A 21,097-nucleotide genomic window follows, 5' to 3' on the forward strand; every position below is an offset into this window, starting at 1 on the left:
TATTACTTTGTAATACAAGTGTTAGACCATATGTTATTTTTTCATATATCTCAAATACTCTGTTTTATCTGTTTGTGTTTCAGTTTGTTTTTTGTTTTATTTTGTTTTGTTTTTTTGAAACAGAGTCTCGCTCTGTTGCCCAGGCTGGAGTGCAGTGGTACAATCTCGGCTCACTGCAACCTTTGCCTCCCAGGTTCAAATGATTCTCCTGCCTCAGCCTCCTGAGTAGCTGGGATTACAGGCACCTGCCACTACACCCAACTAATTTTTTATATTTTTTTTAGTAGAGATGGGGTTTCACGAAATTGGCCAGGCTGGTCTCAAACTCCCGATCTCATGATTCATTCGCCTCGGCCTCCCAAAGTGCTAGGATTAGAGGCATGAGCCACTCTGCCTGACCTCAGTTTGTTTCTATTCATGTGTTTATTTTATATTTTGAGCCCAGCTCAGGCTGGTCTCGAATTCCTGGTCTCAAGCAATCCTCCTGTCTCGGCCTTCAAAGTGGGATAACCCTGCTAGTCACCACACCTGGATTGTTTCCGTTTGGATGCTTTCTACTTATTTCTTTTTAAGTTTCCTTCTCTGATTTTTTCCAATTTATTGTTAAACCCATCTAATTAGTGATTTACTTCTGATACTGTACTTCTACATTTAGCATTTCTTTGGGCTTTTAAAAAGTACTTATTCTATGACTTTTTTTTTTTTTTTTGAAATGGAGTTTCGCTCTCATTACCCAGGCTGGAGTGCAATGGTGCGATCTCGGCTCACCGCAACCTCCGCCTCCTGTGTTCAGGCAATTCTCCTGCCTCAGCCTCCTGAGTAGCTGGGATTACAGGCGTGCGCCACCATGCCCAGCTAATTTTTTGTATTTTTAGTAGAGACGGGGTTTCACCATGTTGACCAGGATGGTCTCGATCTCTTGACCTCGTGATCCACCCGCCTCGGCCTCCCAAAGTGCTGGGATTACAGGCGTCAGCCACCGCACCCGCCTGTATTCTATGACTTTTCTGAAATTGCCCATCTCTTTGCCTATGATTTCCACTTTTTTCTGTAAATCCCTTAGCATTTTTGTAATAGTGTAAAAATTCTAAAACTTGGGATATTTCTCAGTTAATTTTTTTTTTTTTTGAAATGGAGTCTCACACTCTGTCTCCCAGGCTGGAGTGCAGTGGCGCAATCTTGGCTCACTGCCACCTCCACCTTCTGGGTTCCAGCAATTCTCCTACCTCAGGCTCCCAAGTAGCTGGGATTACAGGCACACACCACCACAGCCAGCTAATTTTTATATTTTTAGTAGCGACAGGGTTTCACCATGTTGGCCAGGCTGGTCTCAAACTCCTGACCTCATGTGATCTGCCTGCCTTGGCTTCCCACAGTGTTTGGATTACAGGTGTGAGCCCCTGCGCCCGGCCCTCAGTTAACTTTTTTAAAAATTTCTCCTTTTTTTTTAACCGACAAAAGTGAGCTTGAATTTTAGTTCACTTCTTTTGATGGTTTCCTTTTTTGACTATAGGTCATATTTTCTTGTTTTATGTGCATCTGTGCAATTCCATATTTTTTGACTGTGTGCTGGGCATTTTTATGTAAAAATACAGTAAACAACAAATTAAATTTAAAAATTAAAAATTAAATTTAAAAAATTTCTACCAAGAAGGAACGTTGGGCCCAGTTGATTATGATCTGGAGTTGAGCTGGGTTTGGGGTTTGATTCAGCTTTAGTTTGATTCCATTTACCATAGGCTTCAAATATTTTGAAGGCAGGATTAGGACTTTTCATATAAGCAAATATTGTCTTAGAGTTGTTATTCTCACCTCTTCTGCTCTGATTGGTGTCCTCCATAGCTCCAGGTCTTAGGGGAAGATCTTTCTGCTTCTGCTCTTCTTTCCCCCAACTAGTCTTTCTTAGCTGGAGTGCTGGGGATTTTCTTTCAGCTCTCTTGCCCGTCTACAAGTCTTTCTTAGCTGAAAGCCCAATGTGTCTCTGAAAGTTTTAATATCTCTTTATTGCTCTTGTTTTTGTGGTCCCACCACAGGAGTTAGTGAATATCAATGAGAAATAATTGTGAGGCACTATGGTTTTGCTCTGTGCTTGTGGCTCCTGTGGATTCTAACCTGTCTCATCAGCCACACACTTTAAAATGTGTTAAAAGTTAGGCTGCTTTCTCCTTGTCGTTAATTATGGTGGTACCTCCTCTTTCCACTTCAGTTAGGGGTGAGAACTGTGGCCCTTTCCTCTCATGTGAATGGTTGTCCTTTTCTGAAGTTTAGTTCACCTACGTTTCTTTCTGCTCTCATCTCTCTGATTTTTTAAAAAACTATAATTATTTAGATTATCTGGTTTGTTTTGGATGTTAGAGAGTCAATTACGATCTCTTAAGACTTTCTACACACAAACCTGTATGTCTAACCTTTATGCTCCAAAGAGTGGGGAAGAATAAACATTTAAGAACATGTGGAAGTGGATGCATTTAATTTGAAAATTTATAGCTGTTGTCATCATATGTTATATTTGAAAAATGAAAGTAATTGTATGTTAAACAATACTAACTACAAATGCAGATACCATCGCTATATCATTGCTAGCCCAGAAATTCCTCAGCCTAATGGGCATGTTTCCTTGAGAAGGGTCTGTCATAGCTGGTGAAAAGGGAAAGAAGAGGAGAAATGTGTATGCTTATCCAAATAAGACATGGAGTTTTAAATACTGAGAATTAGTGCCTTAAGCTATATGTTTCCTTTATTATACATTCAGAGAAGCAGAAGTGTGTGTGTGTGGTGTGTGTGGTGTGTGCCTGTGTGTGTGTGTGTGTACTGCTTCTTTGATTGCATGCTGACTGACATAAGAAACATATGTAAGGCAGCCATTTGGGAAGAGAAGATGGATATAAAGTGAATGAAATCGATTACAAGTTAGAACTCAAAAGCATGAGTGGATCTCATGAGAATGGCCCAAAACCCATATTAGTTCTCATTGCCTCTGACCTTGATGTCCTGGGTGTTCTCCACAAGCTGGGGTCCTTGGCCGTGGAACTAAACACCCACATACCTGGCCCAGGAGTTGCAGAAGCTGAGGAAGGATCATGTCAAAGGTGGAGTAGTTGCAGCCTCAGCCACTGCCTCATCCCCATGAGGTGAGCCAGCAATTAAATGACAATGTGCATGAGCTAACAAATGCTTGCTGCTTTATATCTACCCTCCAAATCACTCAAGACTCTCTCTGTGGGCCACCATAGCTGGAATCATGTAGGAAAGGGAATTCTGGGAATGTAGTTCAACCTAGCCAAGTTGTCACATTATAAAATCACTGCATATACTAATCAACTTTCCGTCAGCCCACTCTTTGGCAGCTATATTTTTAGAATATTTCATGATTTTTGTCACATCTTTTTCTACCTGACCTTCAAACTACTGTCTTCCATATGCTTTCTCTCTGTGGCTTCACCACCTTTCTTACCAATGCTACCATATTGTTAACCTTCAAATTAATGAACCTCAACATGATTTTTGAACTATTGATCTCTTCTATGCGTCATATATTGCCTATTGCCAACTTTTTCTATTTTATTCACAGATTCTCCTCTATATTTCCACTTATCTTTCTTTTTTTTTTTTCTTTTGAGACAGAGTCCCAGGGAGTCTCTCTCTCTCTTTTTTTTTTTTTTTCTTTTGAGACTCCAGGCAGTCTCACTCTTCTCCCCCAGGCTGGAGTGCAGTGGCAAAATCTAGGCTCACTGCAACGTCCACCTCCCAGCTTCAAGCAATTCTTCTACCTCAGCCACCCAAGTAGCTGGGGTTGTAGGTGCCCACCACCATGCCTGCCTAATTCTTGTACTTTTAGTAGAGACAGGGTTTCACCATCTTGTCCAGGCTGGTCTTGAACTCCTGACCTCAGGTGATCCACCCATCTCGGCCTTCCAACGTGCTGGGGTTATAGGCGTGAGCCACTGTGCCTGGCCTATATTTCCAGTTATCTTTCTAGAAATAACATTTTTCTGGTTTGGATTCTTGCCATTTCCCTTTTCCACCACCAAACTTATATAGTTCATCTATTTTCATTACTGAATCTTTCATCTCTGCTAAAACACTGTATTAGGTTCCTCTAGAGAAACAGAATCAGTAGGATACAGACTGATGAATAAACAGATAGATATGTCAGAAGAGATTTATTATGGGAATTGGCTTGTGCAATTATGGAGATCAAGAAGTCCCACAATGTGCCATCTGCAAGCTGGGGAACCAGGAGAGGTGGTGGTATAATTCAGTCTGAGTCCAAGGGCTTGAGAACCAGAGGAGCCAATGGTGTAACTCCTAGTTCAGGCTGAAGCTCTGAGAAGTAGGAGCTTCAAGGTCTGAAGTCAGAAAAAGACAGATGTTCCAGCTCAAGAAGAGGGAGAAAGAATTTGCCCTTCCTCCACACTTGCATTCTGTTAGGATTCTCAGCAGGTTGGATGATGCTTATTCACATCAGTGAAGGCAATATTTTTACTCGGCCTATTGATTCCAATGCTAATCTCCCCCAGAAACCACCTCACAAACACACCGAAAAGTAGTATTTCACCAGCTACCCGGGCATCTCTTGGCCCAGTCAATGTGACACATAAAAATAACCATCAGAATCCTTACTTCATTATTTCAACTTCTGTTTTTAGTCCTTGTCCATATCACTCAAAATTCACACACACACACACTATGATGCCATTTGTTTTCTGTCAAGTAGTACCTGAAAACTGCATCTTTCATGAATTCTTCTCACCCTGCTCTAAATAGAAGGTATCCAAAAGATAAACGGACAGTAGGCTGGGGTGGATTTATTGTGTAAGCTCCCTTAACTACGACCTGGGAGGGTCTCCTTTTATCAAGGCTTTAAGAAATTCATAGTTGCTGGGCGGGGTGGTACACAAGCGTAGTCCCAGTTATGCTGAGGTGGGAAGACAGCTTAAAACCACGATTTCAGCCGGGCGCGGTGGCTCACGCCTGTAATCCTAGCACTTTGGGAGGCCGAGGGGTCCCCAGATCCTCTTGGATCACGAGGTCAAGAGATCGGTCAACATAGTGAAACCCCGTCTCTACTAAAAATACAAAAAATTAGCTGGGCATGGTGGCACGTGCCTGTAATCCCAGCTACTCAGGAGGCTGAGGCAGGAGAATTGCCTGAACCCAGAAGGCCGAGATCACGCCATTGCACTCCAGCCTGGGTAACAAGAGCGAAACTCCGTCTCAAAAAAAAAAAAAAAAAAAAAAAATCCACCATTTCAAGGCTGCCGTGAACTATGATTTTGCCACTGTGCTCTGGCCTGTGCAACAGAGTTAGGGCCTCATCACTAGAAAGAAAAGAGAGAGAGAGAAAGGAACGAAAGCAAGAAGAAGGAGAGGAGAGGGGAGGGGAAAGGGAAAGGGGGAGGGGAAGGGGAAGGGGAGAAGAGAGGGAAAAAGAAGGAAGGAAGGGAGGTAGGAAGGAAGGAAGGAAGGAGAGAAGAGAGACTGGGCGTGGTGGCTGACGCCTGTAATCCCAGTACTTTGGAAGGCTGAGACAAGTGGATCATGAGGTCAGGAGATCCAGACCATCGTGGCTGACACTGTGAAAACCCGTCTCTACTAAAAATACAAAAAATTAGCCAGGAGTGGTGGCACACGCCTGTAGTCCCAGATACTCGGGAGGCTGAGGCAGAAGAATCCCTTGAACCCAGGAGGCAGAGGTTGCAGTGAGCCAAGATTGCGCCACTACACTCCAGCCTGGGTGACAGAGTGAGACTCCATCTCAAAAAAAAAAAAAAAAAAGAAAGAAAGAGGGAAAGAATGAAGGAAAGGAGAGAGGGAGGGAAGGAAAAAAGCATTGCTGAAGCAAACACCAGAATCCTTTTGGAATGCCATAGTAACCATTCTCTGTAAGCCATTAATGTTGCCACCATCCCACAATGCACTGGGGATAGTGGGATACTGGAGTGGCAGGCACCAAATGACATCACGTAACTATCTTTACTGCTGGGGACAAGAGAAACATGGTTGTAATAATGGATGGCAGAGCTAAAGTGATGATCAGAATGGTTTGATCTTTGGTGTTGGCTAATTTATTGCGACATCCCTAGAATTAAAGCCAAGGTGGGCAGATCGCTTGAAGTCAGGAGTTCAAGACCGGCCTGCCCAACATGGTGCAACCCTGTCTCTACTAAAAATACAAAAAATTAGCTGGGTGTGGTGGTGTGGGCCTGTAATCCCAGCTACTTGGGAAGCTAACGTGGGAGAATTGCTGGAACCTGGGAGGTGGAGGTTGCAATGAGCTGAAATTGGGCCCGCCTGAGAGACAGGGCGAGTCTCTGTCTAAAAAATAAATGAAATATAAAATAATAAAATAAAATGATGGGTTACTAAAGTCTTCCTTGATTTATATACAGAAAGTTCTAGGTCTGGAGTAGAGATGTCTGAGTTAAATTTCAGAGCGGTCCTGGATCCTCAAGTGATTTCCGCACTTCATCCAGTCCATAGACACAGAACCCCTTGAATCAAGGAGAAGCAAGGCCTTTGGAGAAAGAATGCTGCTAGACTGCAAAAAATGTATGTAAATCTTACTATCCTTTCCCAAAGGGATCTGTGACCACTTATCAGTGTGATTGTACATTGTGGGAGGGGAAATATATAGAATTTGGGAGGATTGCCGCACGCTAGCACTGTTCCTGGAAACCCAAAATGTCACTGTGGTGCACCAGCCATCGTAGAGCCTTAAGAAGTCAGGAAATAAGTGGAGTTTTTGGCTTGAGTTCAACTCATAGTGGGTCCGGCAGATGCCTGAACCCTGTGACTGTTTTCCCAGTTCTAAAAGGCAGAAGTGGAATTCACATATTCGGCAAATAGCAGATTCCAAATTTTGGGCTGTTTTAGTCCATTTTCACACTGCTGATAAAGACATACCTTTATGTCTTTATAAAGACTGGGTAATTTATAAAGAAAAAGAGGTTTAATGGACTCAGAGTTCCACAGTGTGGCTGGGGAGGCCTCACCATCATGGCAGAAGGTGAAAAGCCCGTCTTACATGGCAGCAGACAACCAAGAAAATCAGAACCAACCGAAAGGGGTTTCCCCTTATAAAACCATCAGATCTCACGGGACTTATTCACCACCATGAGAACAGTATGGGGGAAAGCACCCCCATGATTCAGTTGTCCCCCAGCAGGTCCCTCCCACAACATGTGGGAATTAAGGGAGCTACAATTCAAGATGAGATTTGGGTGGGGACACAGCCAAACCATATTATGGGCAGTAACGAATTTTATGATAGAAAAGTCCAGGAAGAAGTGCCTAGAATTGTGTCTACCTGCTAAAATAGAGGATCAAAGGCAGCATAGAATTCTTGGAGGGATTGCAGAGAATGGTGCTACCATAAAGGCCTTAAAGGATGGATGGTAAAGATTATAACTGCTTGTATAGGATGATGGTAAAGATTATAACTGCTTATATAGCTTATATTATAATAGTTAATATTAGGACTAGAAATACCCCTCCACTGTTCTATTTCAAGTCTTTATCAGCCCTGAAGCCCTCTAGCATACTCTATTCTGAAAAGACATCGATTGCCTCTCAATTCCACGAGTTATTATTCTACTCAATTATGATGATGCTATGCTGTTGACTGGACTGGATGAGCACAACATAGCAAATAGCCAGAGGACGAGAGATCAACTTCACCAAAGTTTAAAAGCCTTTCACTTCAGTGACTGCCTCCTCTGCTCTGGGACATGGTCAAGATACCTCTTCAAAAGTGAAGAACAAGTTGCTGCATCTAGCCCCACCCCAAAGAAGCACAACGTGTAGTGGACTTCCAGTTTGCAGTGGGGCCTAATGTAAGGGAAGTCTCTTCAACAGGTCCACACTGTGTGCCAGCTCCTCCGCCCCCAGAGCCCTTTGATACAGAAGATCCACTGATACTTCAAATGTCTCTGACAGATTGGGAGGCTGTGTGGACCCTTGGCTGGACCCTATCTGTGAGTTATAGTACAGACCTTTAGGACTGGGAAGCAAAGCTAGGTGCCATCTTCTAAAGATTAACTTTCTCTTTTTAATAAATAGCTTCTGATTTGCTACTGAACCCTAGAAAAGCCTGAATGCTTGACTTTGGACTCTCAAGTTAGTATGCAATATGAACTCCCCTTTATGAACTAGATGTTGTTTGACCCACTAAGCAATAAGGCTGGGCATCCACAGCAGCACTCCAATATGAGTGGAAATAATATATCCAAGATTGGGCTTATGCAGGTCCCAAAGGCATATGTAAGCTGCATGCATAACTGGCTCAGATTCCTACAGCTCTTATTCCTGTTAAATTGCCTTCTTGCTCTCAGGCCACACCCATGGCCTCATGGGAAGTTCTCTATGTTCAGTTTCCTAAGGAAGAGAAAATTTAGGCCTGATTACAGATGGTTTTTCAAGTCCATTGGCACCACCTGAAAGTGGACAGCTGCAGCACTGCAGGTCCCTCGAGAGGCACCCTAACATAAATGCGCAAGGGAAATCCTTCCAGTGGGCAGAACTGAAGATGAATTCTGCCTGCAATGCTCCTGGAAAAACAATCATTTCTGGACTTGCGAAATGCTGTATTCACCCTCATAGTATTCCACACCACATTGATTCTGACCAGGAAACTAATTTTAAGCCAAAAAAATTATAGCAATGGGTTAGAATTCACAAAGTCCACTGGGCCTTGTTGTGTTCCTCATCATTTTTAGGTAGTTGGTGTGATAGGATAGCGGATGGCCCTTTGGAGACTAGGCTGTGGTACCAGTTGGATGGCAGCACATTGCAAGGCTATAGTAGTGTCTTCCAGGATGCATTTTTTTTTTTTTTTTTGTGGTGGGGGAATGGAGTTTCATTCTTGTTGCCCAGGCTGAAGTGCAATGGCGTGATCTCGGCTCACTGCAACCTCCACCTCTTGGGTTCGAGCAATTCTCCTGACTCTGCCTCCCAAGTAGCTGGGATGACAGGCATGTGCCACCACGCCTGGCTAATTTTGTATTTTTAGTAGAGACAGAGTTTCACCATGTTGGTCAACCTGGTCTCGAACTCCTGACCTCAGGTAATCCACCTGCCTCAGCCTCCCAAAGTGTTGGGATTATAGGTGTGAGCTGCCATGCCCATCCCAGGATATAATTTGTGCACTGAGTACGCAGCAACCATGTGGTGCATTTTCTCCCACTAAGGTCAGAGAATTAAAAGGAGAAAATATGATTGGCTGTTCTTATTACTAACCTTAATGCCTATTCACAAAAATTGGGCTTTCTATCCTCCAAACTTTGTTCTCTGCTGTTTTAGAGGTCTTAGTTCCCGAAGGAGGAGTGCCTCTACTGGAAACACAGAAGCAGTTCTATCAAACTGCAATCTGAGACTGTAATGGGGCCATTTTGAGCTCCTCATGCCACCGAACCTACTCGCAGAAAAAAAAAAAAAAAAAAAAAAAAAAAAGACAGGGAGAGGGTGTGCTTAGCATCCTAGCTAGCATAATTGATTCTGGTCTTTAAGGGAAAATTAGGTTGCTACTACATGATGGGAGCAGAGAGGGGTATCACTGGTATTGAACAAATCCTCTAGGGGAACCTCTTTATAATCATTTGAGGAAAAGTTGGTAGAACACTGCAACACCCCAATACAGCAAGGCTGCAAATGTTACAGACCCTTCAGGAAGGAAGATTTCGGTCATCCTGCAGGAAAGCTGAGGTGCCTGTTGAGAGCAAGAATGCTAAGTGGATAGTGGGAAAAGGAAACTCTAAATACCAGCTATGAACATGTGACCAATTGCAGAAATGAATTTGGTAGTAGTTATGAGTATATTTTTTCTTTGATATGAACTTATTTAAATATGTATGTATAAACACGCACCACCTTTGTTCCTCTTTCCTTTTTTCTCTCATTCTACTGTCTAACATAACATACTAACCTTATTAGTATTTAAGTTATGACATATCAAAGGGGGAAGGAGAGTCAGCCAAATAAATGGACATCATCTAAAGATGGATCTCATTTGTGTATCCTTTAGGGCAGCGGTCCCCAATCTTTTTGGCACCAGGGACAGGTTTTGCGGGAGATAATTTTTCTACAGACCAGGGGTTGGGGGTGATAGTTTGGGGATGATTCAAGTTCATTACATTTATTGTGCACTTAGTTTCTGTCATTACTACATTGTAGTATATAATGAAATAATTATACAACTCACCATAATGTAGAACCAGTGGGCACCCTGAGCTTGTTTTTCTGCAACTTTTCTGGGCTCGATGGGAGACAATGACAGATCATCAGGCATTAGATTCTCATAAGGAGTGTGCAACCTAGATCCCTCACGTGCCCAGTTCACAGCAGGGTTTGTGCTCTTGTGAGAGTCTAATGCCATGGCTGATCTGACAGGAGGCAGAGCTCAAGCCATAATGCTAGCTTGCCCAGTGCTCACCTCCCGCTCTGCAGCCGGGTTCCTAACAGGCCACAGTCCAGTACCGGTCCATGGATTTAGGAGATTAGATCAATGTCTTTTTAGGTAGACGAGGGCTAGTTTCATCTTAAGTGGAAGCATACTTTTGCTATTATCTTTATCTGGAAGTATTTAAAAAAGGATATATAGTTACCAAATTGAAAAAGGGGTACTACACAGGATTGCTATCCCATTTTCCGCAATTCCCTTTCTCTTATGATTCTGAATGAGAGTTGGCCGAAAGAGGAGCCTGCAGGAAATCTAGAAGGTGAAGTAGAGTGGTGGCTTTCAGAAGTTTCTGGCAGTCGGATATAGTGATGGATGTAAAGGTCCCCATTGGAACCAAGCTTGTTGTCACGCTCCTTAAATTTCATGTTCCGCCCTGAGAGGCAACAGTTTCCCATAGACCTCTCTAAGAGTTCCCTTCCTGCAGTCCCATTTGGGCAGCTGGATGTGATGGCCTCGTGGGTTTCCTTGCATGTTTCAACTTGTGAACTTGAACTCGTGCCAAGATTGTCAGGTGATTCATTGCTGACTGCTCGGTGGTATGGTTCATGTAGGAAAGGCATGATAAACGCTTGATTTTTTTTTCTCTTTATTTAAATATTCCCTATCATCTTCCCAAGATGATCAACTAGCTTTCCCCCCAAATATCTGAACTCATGAACTGAAACATGTTTGATCTGTTTTCAGTGCATTGCAATTCATGCCCTTGTTAGTGTTCCAATTGGCCATCCTTGGGCATCTCTCAAGTTTTAACACATAATCATTTTGTTATTTGCTGCATGGTATTCTTAAATTTCCAACTTGTTATTTCTCCTTTCACCCATGCATTACTCAAAAACATAGTTTCCTTTTAAATTGTCAGGATTGTGGGATTATTTATTTTTTCTTGGCTCCGTATTTCATTGCATTATATTTCAAAGATTGTTGCGGTTTCATGCTGATATTTTGAACATTGCTAAAGTACATTATGGCCATGCACAATGGTTAACAAATTATTCTGTAAGGGTTAGATAATAGGTGTTTAAGCTTTGTAAGTTATATTTTTTTCACCTTACTAATTTTTTACTTTATATCATTTGATACCATTGATACCTTCTTATTAGATGCACATAAGTTTAGAAATTTTATATCTTCTTGGTGAATTGAGCACTTAAAAATTATTATGAGTGTTCCTTTTTACATAATTTTTTAGTCTTACAATTTATATGTTTCTGATAAAAATTGAGCCACATTAGTTTCCTTTTAGTTATATCTGCCCTTTTACATTCTTTTCTTGTCTTCTAAGTTTCAAGCTTTGTTTTGTCTAACATTTAAGTGGTTCTCTTCTGAACAACATACAAGTAGATGTTTAAGCTCTGTTACAACATTATTTGCTTTTTGAGTGTTGTGATTATAGATTTATTTGGACTTCTTTATACTACCATCACTTTAAAAGTTCTGTTTGTCTCACTTTTTCTGTTTCTCTTTTATCCTTGCATGGAAGAGACAGTAAAGATCAGCAAATATTTCTTGTCTGCCCTACATGACCTTTGCATTTAGAGGAGGCAACATGAATGATCCTGGGCAATAGGAATGAAAGTGACATGTGTCACTTCTGGTCCAAGGATGAGTTTGAATTTGGGGTCTCCATGTGTTCTTCTATCCTGTTGCAACAACTCACAACATGCTGAATGGAAAAATCTCTATCAATCAAGCCCTTCCTTGACTATGTGCAGCAGAGTCTCCCCCCATCCTGCGCTGGTATGCAGCAAGAGTGAGAAATAAATTTTTTGTTATATCGGTGAGTACTGAGGTTAATTTATCACCACAGCATAATGTACCCTATTGTGACTAATATGTTATCTTGAAATCTTTGGAATGACTATTTTATAAAGTCTTCTTTCCCCTTTTTTCCATGGTTTGGAATGTATTTGGTCTAGTTCTATTTACTCGGTGGTCAGTGTGGGCAGAAGGAGGGATAGGTGGGAGATTTCCATTACTGCTTGTAAGCCCAACATGGAATTAAACGTATGTTTTATTCAGTATCTAATTGTTTTCATTTGTATGATTGTGCCCTTCAGAGTGGTACACCATGCTACTGAAAGTGGAATCCCTCTTGCTTTTTCTTACAAATAACACAGATACCAGTCATCTGTCTTCTTTCACATATGAGACAGGTTCCTAGTGCCTAAGCCAAAATTCTGTGGCCAGGTGTGTTCCTGATTTCAGATATTTTGGATTTAGAAAGGCCATACAGTAAACTTCTAAGTCAAACACTCAAATGGTTCAGCAGCCAAATATGTGAATAGGGTAAACACAATAATTATATATCCTCCAGTAGTTCACATCAGGTTCTTCCACTTAATTCATTATAAAAAATGTTTTTTATATTTTTTGGGGATTGCAGATATGGGATTCTTGACCTGCATTTCTTTTTTTTTTAAATTAATTAATTTTTTTGTAGGAAGGGAGGAAGGCAGGAGGGAGGAAAGGAGGAAGGGAAGGAGGGAGGAAGGAAGGGAGGGACGGAGGGAGGGAGGGAGGGAGAGAAGGGAAGGAAGGAAATCAGGCAGTGAGAGAGACATTGCCGACCTGGATCTAGAGGTCTACAAGTTGATTTTTTTTTTCTTTTTTTTGAGAGAAGGAAAGAAAAACAAGAAGTGAAGGAGAGGAAGAAAGAGGAAGAAGAAGAGGGAGAGAGAATGGAAATCTTGCTTTATTCCAAAAAAAATGGGTATTAATAATGGCCAATCAATATTTCATTTAAACCTATGAGTAGGTGTGATGTGGTATTGACAAGAATGTATATTTTGTGTATTTAAAGTGGAGAGCTCTATAAATATTAAGTTTACTTGTTCCGGATCTGAGTTCGAATCCTGGATATCCTTATTAATTTTCTGTCTCATTGAGTCTCTATGTATCTGGGTGTTAGGATCGTTAGCTCTTGTTGTTGCATTGATCCTTTTACCACTATATCTTTGTTGTTTTAAAATCTATTTTATCAGATACGAGAATTGCAACTCCTGCTTTTTATTTATTTATTTATTTTTCCTCTCCATTTGATTGGTAAATCTTTCTCCATCCCTTTGTTTTGAGTCTTTGTGTATCCTTGCATGTGAAATGGGTCTGGATGTAGCATACCATTGGGTTTTGGCTGTGTCTTTTGATTGGGGGATTTAGTCAATTGAAATTTAGGGTTACTGCCATTTGATGTTAACTGGCTGTTTGATCCATTCGTTGGTGTAAATTCTTCTTTCTGTTGGTGCTCTTTACTTTTTGGTCTATTTTTAGAAAGGCTAATACTGGTTGTTTCTTTCTATGTGTAATGCTTTTTTCAGAAGCTCTTGTAAAGCAGGCCTGGTGGTAATAAAATCTCTGAGTGCTTGCTTGTTCATAAAAGATTTTATTTTTCTTTCAGTTGTGAAGCTTAGTTTGACTGGATATGAAATTCTAGGCTGAAAGTTCTGTTCTTTAAGGGTGTTGAATATTGGTCCCCACTCTCTTCTGGCTTGTAGAGTTTCTGCTGAGAGATCTGCTGTGAGTCTGATAGGCTTCCCTTTCCTAATTAACCTGACCTTTCTCTCTGGCTGCCCTTAGTATTTTCTTTTCATTTCAACCCTGGTGAATCTAACGATTATGTGCCTTGGGGTTGCTCTTCTTGAGGAATATCTTTGTGGTGTTCTCTGTATTACCTGGGGTTGAATATTGTCCTGTTTTGCTAGTTTAGGAAAATTTTCCTGAATAATATCCTGAAGAATATTTTCCAGCTTGGATTCATTCTCTCTGTCGCATTCAGGTACACCTATCAAACGTAAATTAGGTCTTTTCACATAGTCCCACATTTCTTGGAGACTTTGCTCATTCCTTTTTATCCTTTTTTCTCTAATCTTTTCTTCTCGTTTTATTTCATTAAGTTGGACTTTGACCTCTGATATCCCCTCTTCTGCTTGAACAATTCGAGTGTTTAAACCTGTGCATACTTCTTGGAGTTCCTGTATTGTATTCTTCAGTTCCATTAATTCACTTATATTCCTCTCTAAGTTGTCTATTCTCATTAGGATTTCGTCAAACCTTTTTTCAAAGTTCTTAGTTTCTTTACGTTGGGCTACAACATGTTCTTTTAACTCACCGAAGTTTCTTATTATCCACCTTCTGAAGCCTGATTCTGTTAATGAAATGCACTCGTTCTCCATCAAGCCTTGTTCCCTTGTTGATGAGGAACTGTGATCCTCTTTAGAGGGAGAAGCATTCTGATTTTGAGTATTCTCAGCCTTTTTACACTGGTTTCTTTCCATCATTGTAAATTTATCCACCTGTTGTCTTTGTAATTACCAACTTTCAAATTAGGTCTCTGAGTGGATGTCTAAGTTGTTAATTCCCAGGGCCAAAATATGAGCAACCCACTGCGCCGGCCAAAACAGCGGCGTTAAGACTGATGGTGCTTTTCTGCCCGGGAATCTCCAGTCTGGCTTCCTTCTTGAGTCCGTAATAGGCGACTCTGCCTTCCTGGAGCTCCAAACCTCGGTCAGAAGGGGAACCAGTCCCATTTACTCTGCACCAAGAGCTGCCGCGCCGAGGTGTCGGCAAAACCGCTGCGCCGGCCGCAAGAGTCACACTGGCGACCCGTGAGACTCCTCCACTGGGAATCTTCTGCTCCGTGAGTGACCAAATTTTGTCTGAAAGTGTGGCATCCTCTTGTTCTCTGCGCTTTAACTGGGAGCTGCAATCCCAAGATGTTAGCGATCAGCCATCTTGGATTGTTCTCCCTGACCTGTATTTCTTTAAATAAGCTATAGAATAATGTATTAACTTATTATTTGTAAATTGCATTCCAGAATTCTCATCACTTTAGTGGGAATTTGTGTTTTCCAAGGCTCTTTAGCAGCAATTCATTTCGTGTTAGTTTTCACTAACACTATCAAGGTCCCCAAAGAGAGGTTATTTCCTCATGAAATAACTTTGGGGCCTGGCACGGTGGCTCATACCTCTAATTTCAGCATTCTGGGAGGTGGAGGTGGGAGGATTGCTTGAGGGCAGGCATTCGAGACTAACCTGGGCAACATAGTGAGACCCCATTTCTAGAGAAAATTTAAAAAATTAGCTGGGATTGGTGATGCACACCTGTAATCCTAGCTACTTGAGGGGCTGAGGTGGGAGGATCACTTGAGGTGAGGAGTTTGAGGTTGCAGCAAGCTATGATTGCACCACTAGACTTAAGCCTGGGTAACAGAGTGAGACCCTGTCTCTTAAAAACATTAATTTTGAGTATAAAATTTTAAGGATATTTATTACAGCAATATGTTTTCATAACAGATTGACTAGAAAAGTAAAAAGATCTAGACGCTATAGCATAGGAAGAAAATTTGGAGAAACCAAATATATATGTTATGGAGTAGAAGGTCATGGGGATTGTCAAGTATAGTATAGACTTTTCAAATTTCGTAACACGAGAGGCTTCTTATTCTAATCTTCTATCCAATAAGAATCCCACCCTAAAGACCTCCCAGTAAATGATCACTGCTTTCTCCTGGAACTCCTGAGCTCACTACTTTTTAAATCAAGCCTCCACAATGTTTTCATTGCAAAACTAATAAATAGCTACGTAGTTTTTTCTTATATACCCTTCATGCCAGTCCCTCTAGGACACATGCATATATCTTGTTTTCTCCAGATTAAATATACTCAGTTCCCTAAAAATATACAAGAGTAGAAATGTTAAAATTTGCAAATTTCAGAGCTAATATCCCAAAGTGGACATGATAAAGTGACAGACTAGCACTCACTCTAAGAAATGATTTTCTAAGTTGAGCTTTTTAATAATGAAGCATATGCCCTTCTAGAGTGAAGAACATCTCACTGTTGGTAACAAAACAGAGCAGGGAGCCATTTGATCTGAAGAAGACTTTTCTGCTATGTCTGCTCTGAGATAAAGACATAACCTTCTGACTTGTAAGTTCCTCCCCACATCCCAAGTTGTACAATTATTTGTTTCCAAATGGCTGGGAAATGATGAAACAAAACTTCTTTTCTAGTCTTCTTCCTTCCTCCTTTAATGAATAATTCACCTCACATTAAATTATCCTTCCTAAGATCTAAGTTGTTATACCAGTTTTTGTTTTGTTTGTTTTGTTTTAGACGTGAATACATTACTAGCTTCCTAGTCAGTTTGAACTTAAAAGCCAATTTTTACAAAATTCCCAGCAGAGGTGCCAAATATTGATTCAGTGATTGCCAGACCAAATGTGTGTCTTGTGCTGATCTGTACTAAAGTATATTTTAGGAGTCAAACTGGATTTAAAGGAGCTTTTAAAAAATATTTTGGATTGGTCTAGGTATTGCTGTTGCTGAGAATGACTCTTCTTGTGAGACATTATTGTTTTGTTGTCAGAAATACTGTCACCAAAGGCAAATATAATACAGAATATTTGAAATGACGTGGAAAGGCATCACAAAGGGCAACAGTCTACCACCACATACAAATCTCGTTAGGCACAAAATAAAATGCTGTAAAGGTCTTGTATGACATGATCTGAACTGGGTATAATCAACAGTCGATTAACAGAAAAATTCACTAAAATAATACACACACGTATCTTGAACATTGTGGCTTACTTTCAAATATCTAAATATACTCTTTTTAATGTAGGGCCAAAGCTTTTTGAAAATATATGTTTTATTTTTAGCATGGGACTGCTGATTACAGTGACACATCTTTTTTTTTTTTTTTTTTTTTTTTTTTCAAAAACTACATCCATAATTCATGGTCTATGACTTCTAAGCTTGAGTTTCTTTAAAGTGAATCAAGGACTTCAAAACGCATAGAGAGCAATTAGAGCGCAGACTCTTAGGCATTGCGATTTTCTTTTGCCAATCTTTTATAGCTGCCTCCCCACAGAAATCAACAGCTATTTCTACTACTTACCCTTTTTCAATCTTCGCAACGTGTTCAACTTAGTTTTTGAAGAAATGACGACACTTTTTTTATGCTAATTTTTTTAATACAAATCAGTTTATTCACTAGTTTGGAAAACGTATTCACCAATTTGGATAATTAAAATAATAAGTACAATGGACAGACATCAGTCTGGGCACACATAACGATGCTTGGTGTATTCATAAAGCATGACTGGAGGGAGTAGATGTGCCCAGGGCATACTGGGAGCGGCCTACCAACTACCTGCCTGGGTCACTGTGTTTTACAGAGGGCATGAAAAGCATGGCTCAGTCTAGAGAGTGTGGTAAGAGGAATTGTTTTTTGTTTCTGCTTCTTTTTTTTTTTTGAGACGGAGTTCCGCTCTTGTTACCCAGGCTGGAGTGCAATGGCGCGATCTCGGCTCACTGCAACCCCCGCCTCCTGGGTTCAGGCAATTCTCCTGCCTCAGCCTCCTAAGTAGCTGGGATTACAGGCACACACCACCATGCCCAGCTAAGTTTTTGTATTTTTAGTAGAGACGGGGTTTCACCATGTTGACCAGGATGGTCTCGATCTCTTGACCTCGTGATCCACTCGCCTCGGCCTCCCAAAGTGCTGGGATTACAGGCTTGAGCCACTGCGCCCGCCCTGTTTCTGTTTCTTAAGAGCACCACTATAATGTTCCAAAACACAACACAGGGTTTATGCCGTGGTTGCAGCTAGCCCATAGGGTGCCTCTGTGTGCATTAGAAAAAAGTAACCCACAAGCTCAGGGTTTGGTGAGGGAAGCAGGGGCTAGATTTCAGTCTTCATTGGTCCACTTGGCAGGGCTCCACTTAAGCCAGACCTTTTGTGTAGGGCACAACCCTCGGAACGGACACAGCTGCCTTTGCTCCTGTGACAGCAGATGGATTATGATTAGGGGAAGGGGGAGAGAGAAGATGATCTGCATTCATGCATGAAAAGATGGAGCAGGAAGGAGGCAGGAGAGCTGATCTGTGGGGCAGGAAGGCTTTGCTCCTGGAAGAAACGCCAATAGAAGGTTTTGTGACAGCATATACAGATCATCTTGCCTAACCAACTGGCAGATTGTCCTTGCTGGGGGATAAAGTTCTGTAGCAAAGCAGCTGGTGTATTCTGTATGAATTTTCCCACAATTTCCTGGACCGTTTCCTTTTCCATCTCCTCTACAACTACTATTCCCAGTTAGGCCAAGAAGGTCACCCAGGCTACTTTAAGAACTCTCTTTACTGACCTTGGAGGCTTTTCTTTTCTTTCTTTCTTTTTTTTTTTTTTTTTGAGACGGAGTTTCACTCGTTACCCAGGCTGGAGTGCAATGGCGCGATCTCGGCTCACCGCAACCCCCGCCTCCGGGGTTCAGGCAATTCTCCTGCCTCAGCCTCTCGAGTAGCTGGGATTACAGGCACGCGCCACCATGCCCAGCTAATTTTTTTGTATTTTTAGTAGAGACGGGGTTTCACCATGTTGACCAGGACTCGATCTCTTGACCTCGTGATCCACCCGCCTCAGCCTCCCAAAGTGCTGGGATTATAGGCGTGAGCCACTGCGCCCGGCCGCCTAGCCAATTTTTAACATTTTTTGTAGAGATATGCGGTTTCACTAGGTTGCCCAAGCTAGTCTCAAACTCCTGGACTCAACACTTTGTTGAAATTATAGGTGGGAACCACCACACCCAGCAATGTTTGTTTTTCTTTTCCTGACTTATTTTGTTTAACATAATGACCTTCAGTTTCATCTATGTTGCTGCAAATGCCAGGATTTCATTCTTTTTCAAAGCTGAATAGTACTCCATTGTGTATATATACATTTTCTTTATCCATTCATCCACTGATGAAGACAGGTTGCTTCCATATCTTAGCTATTGTAAATAGTACTGCAATAAGCATGGAGGTGCACATATCCTATTGATATACTGATTTCCTTCCCTTTGGATAAATATTCAGTAATGGGATTACTAAACCATACGGTAGTTCTATTTTTAATTTTTTGAGAAAACTCCATACTGTTTTCTGTAATGGTTATACTGGCTTACATTCCTACCAACGGTGTATAGGAGTTTTCTTTTTCTACACGCCCATTAACATCTGTTGTTTTGTCTTGCTGATAATAGCCATTACAACTGCAGTGAATGATTTCTCATTGTAGTTCTGATTCGTGTTTTCCTGATGATTAATGATACTGTACATTTTTCTTACAGCTTTTAGCCATTTACATATCTGCTTTTGAGAAATGTCTATTCAGATCTTTTGCCCACTTTTTAGCAGGATTATTTATTTTTGCTGTTAAATTGTGTGAGTTCCTTGTAAATTACGGATATTAGGCCCTACTCGGATGAGTAGTTTGCAAATAGTTTTTTTCTATTTTACAGGTTGTCTCTTCAATCTGTTGTTTCCTTTGCTGTGAAAAAGTCTTTAGCTTAATATAGTCCCATTTGTCTAGTTTTGCTGTTGTTGCCTGTGTTTTCAAGGTCTTAGCGATAAAATCTTTGTCTAGACTGATGTCCCGTTTTCTTCTAGTAGTTTTATAGTTTCTGGTCTTAGATTGAAGTCTTTAAAACAATTTGAGTTAATTTTTATATAGGGTGAGACAGGAGTCCAGCTTTATTCTTCTGCATATGGTTACCCAGTTCCCAGCACCATTTACCAAAGATAATGTCCTTTTCCCAAAGTGTTTAGTGCCCTTGTAAAAAATCAATTAGCTATAAATATATGATTTACTACTCAGTTCTCTCTATTCTGTTCCAGTGGTCTATGTGTCTGGTTTTATACCAATTCTATGCTGTTTTGGTTACTATAGTTTTGTAGTGTATATTAAAGTCAGGTAGTGTGATGCCTCCAGCTTTGTGCTTTTTGTTTAAGTCCTGTCTGCTTTGGCTATTCAGGGTCTTCTGTGGTTCCATATTTTTAGAATTAAACCAACAAAAAAAAACTGGCCAGGCATGGTGATAAACGTCTGTAATCCCAGCACTTTGGGAAGCCACGAGGTCAGGAGTTCGAGACCAACCTGAACAACATGGTGAAACCCCATTTCTACTAAAACTACAAAATTAGCTGGACATGGTACTGAAGCCTATAATCCCAGCTACTTGGAAGTCTGGGAGGCAGAGGTTGCAGTGAGCTGACATAGTGCCATTGTACTGCAGCCTGGGCAATGGAGCGAGACTACACTGTCTCAGAAAAAAACAAACAAACACACCAAAAGCCAACTGTGAAGAATGTCATTGGTATTTGACAGGAATTGCATTAAATCTGTAGGTTGCTTTGGGTAGTATGGTGATTTTAGCAATATTAATTATTTTGACCCATGAGCAGGGGATGTCTTTTCGTTTGTTTGTTTCCTCTTCAATTTCTTTCATTAGTGTTTTGTAGATTTCCCTGTAGAGGTCTTTCACCTCCTTGGTTAAATCTATTCCTAGATGTTATTTTTGTAGCTATTGTCAATGGGATTGCTTTCTTGATTTTCTCTTCAGCTACTTTATTATTGGTCTATAGAGCACTACTGATATTTGTATGTTGATTTTGTATCCTGTAACCTTACTGACTTTATCAGTTCTTAGAGTTTTTTATTGGAGTCTTTGGGTTTTCTTTTATATATATAATCATGTCGTCTGCAAAGACAACTTGACTTCCTCTTTTCCAATGCGGATGCCTTTTTTATTTTTTTCTTTCTTTCTTTCTCTTGCTTAACTGCTATGGCTAGGACTGCATTTTGACTTTCTAGGGAGGAAAAAT

Source organism: Callithrix jacchus, chromosome 9 (genome assembly GCF_049354715.1).
Source record: "Callithrix jacchus isolate 240 chromosome 9, calJac240_pri, whole genome shotgun sequence".
Lineage (NCBI taxonomy): Eukaryota > Metazoa > Chordata > Mammalia > Primates > Cebidae > Callithrix > Callithrix jacchus.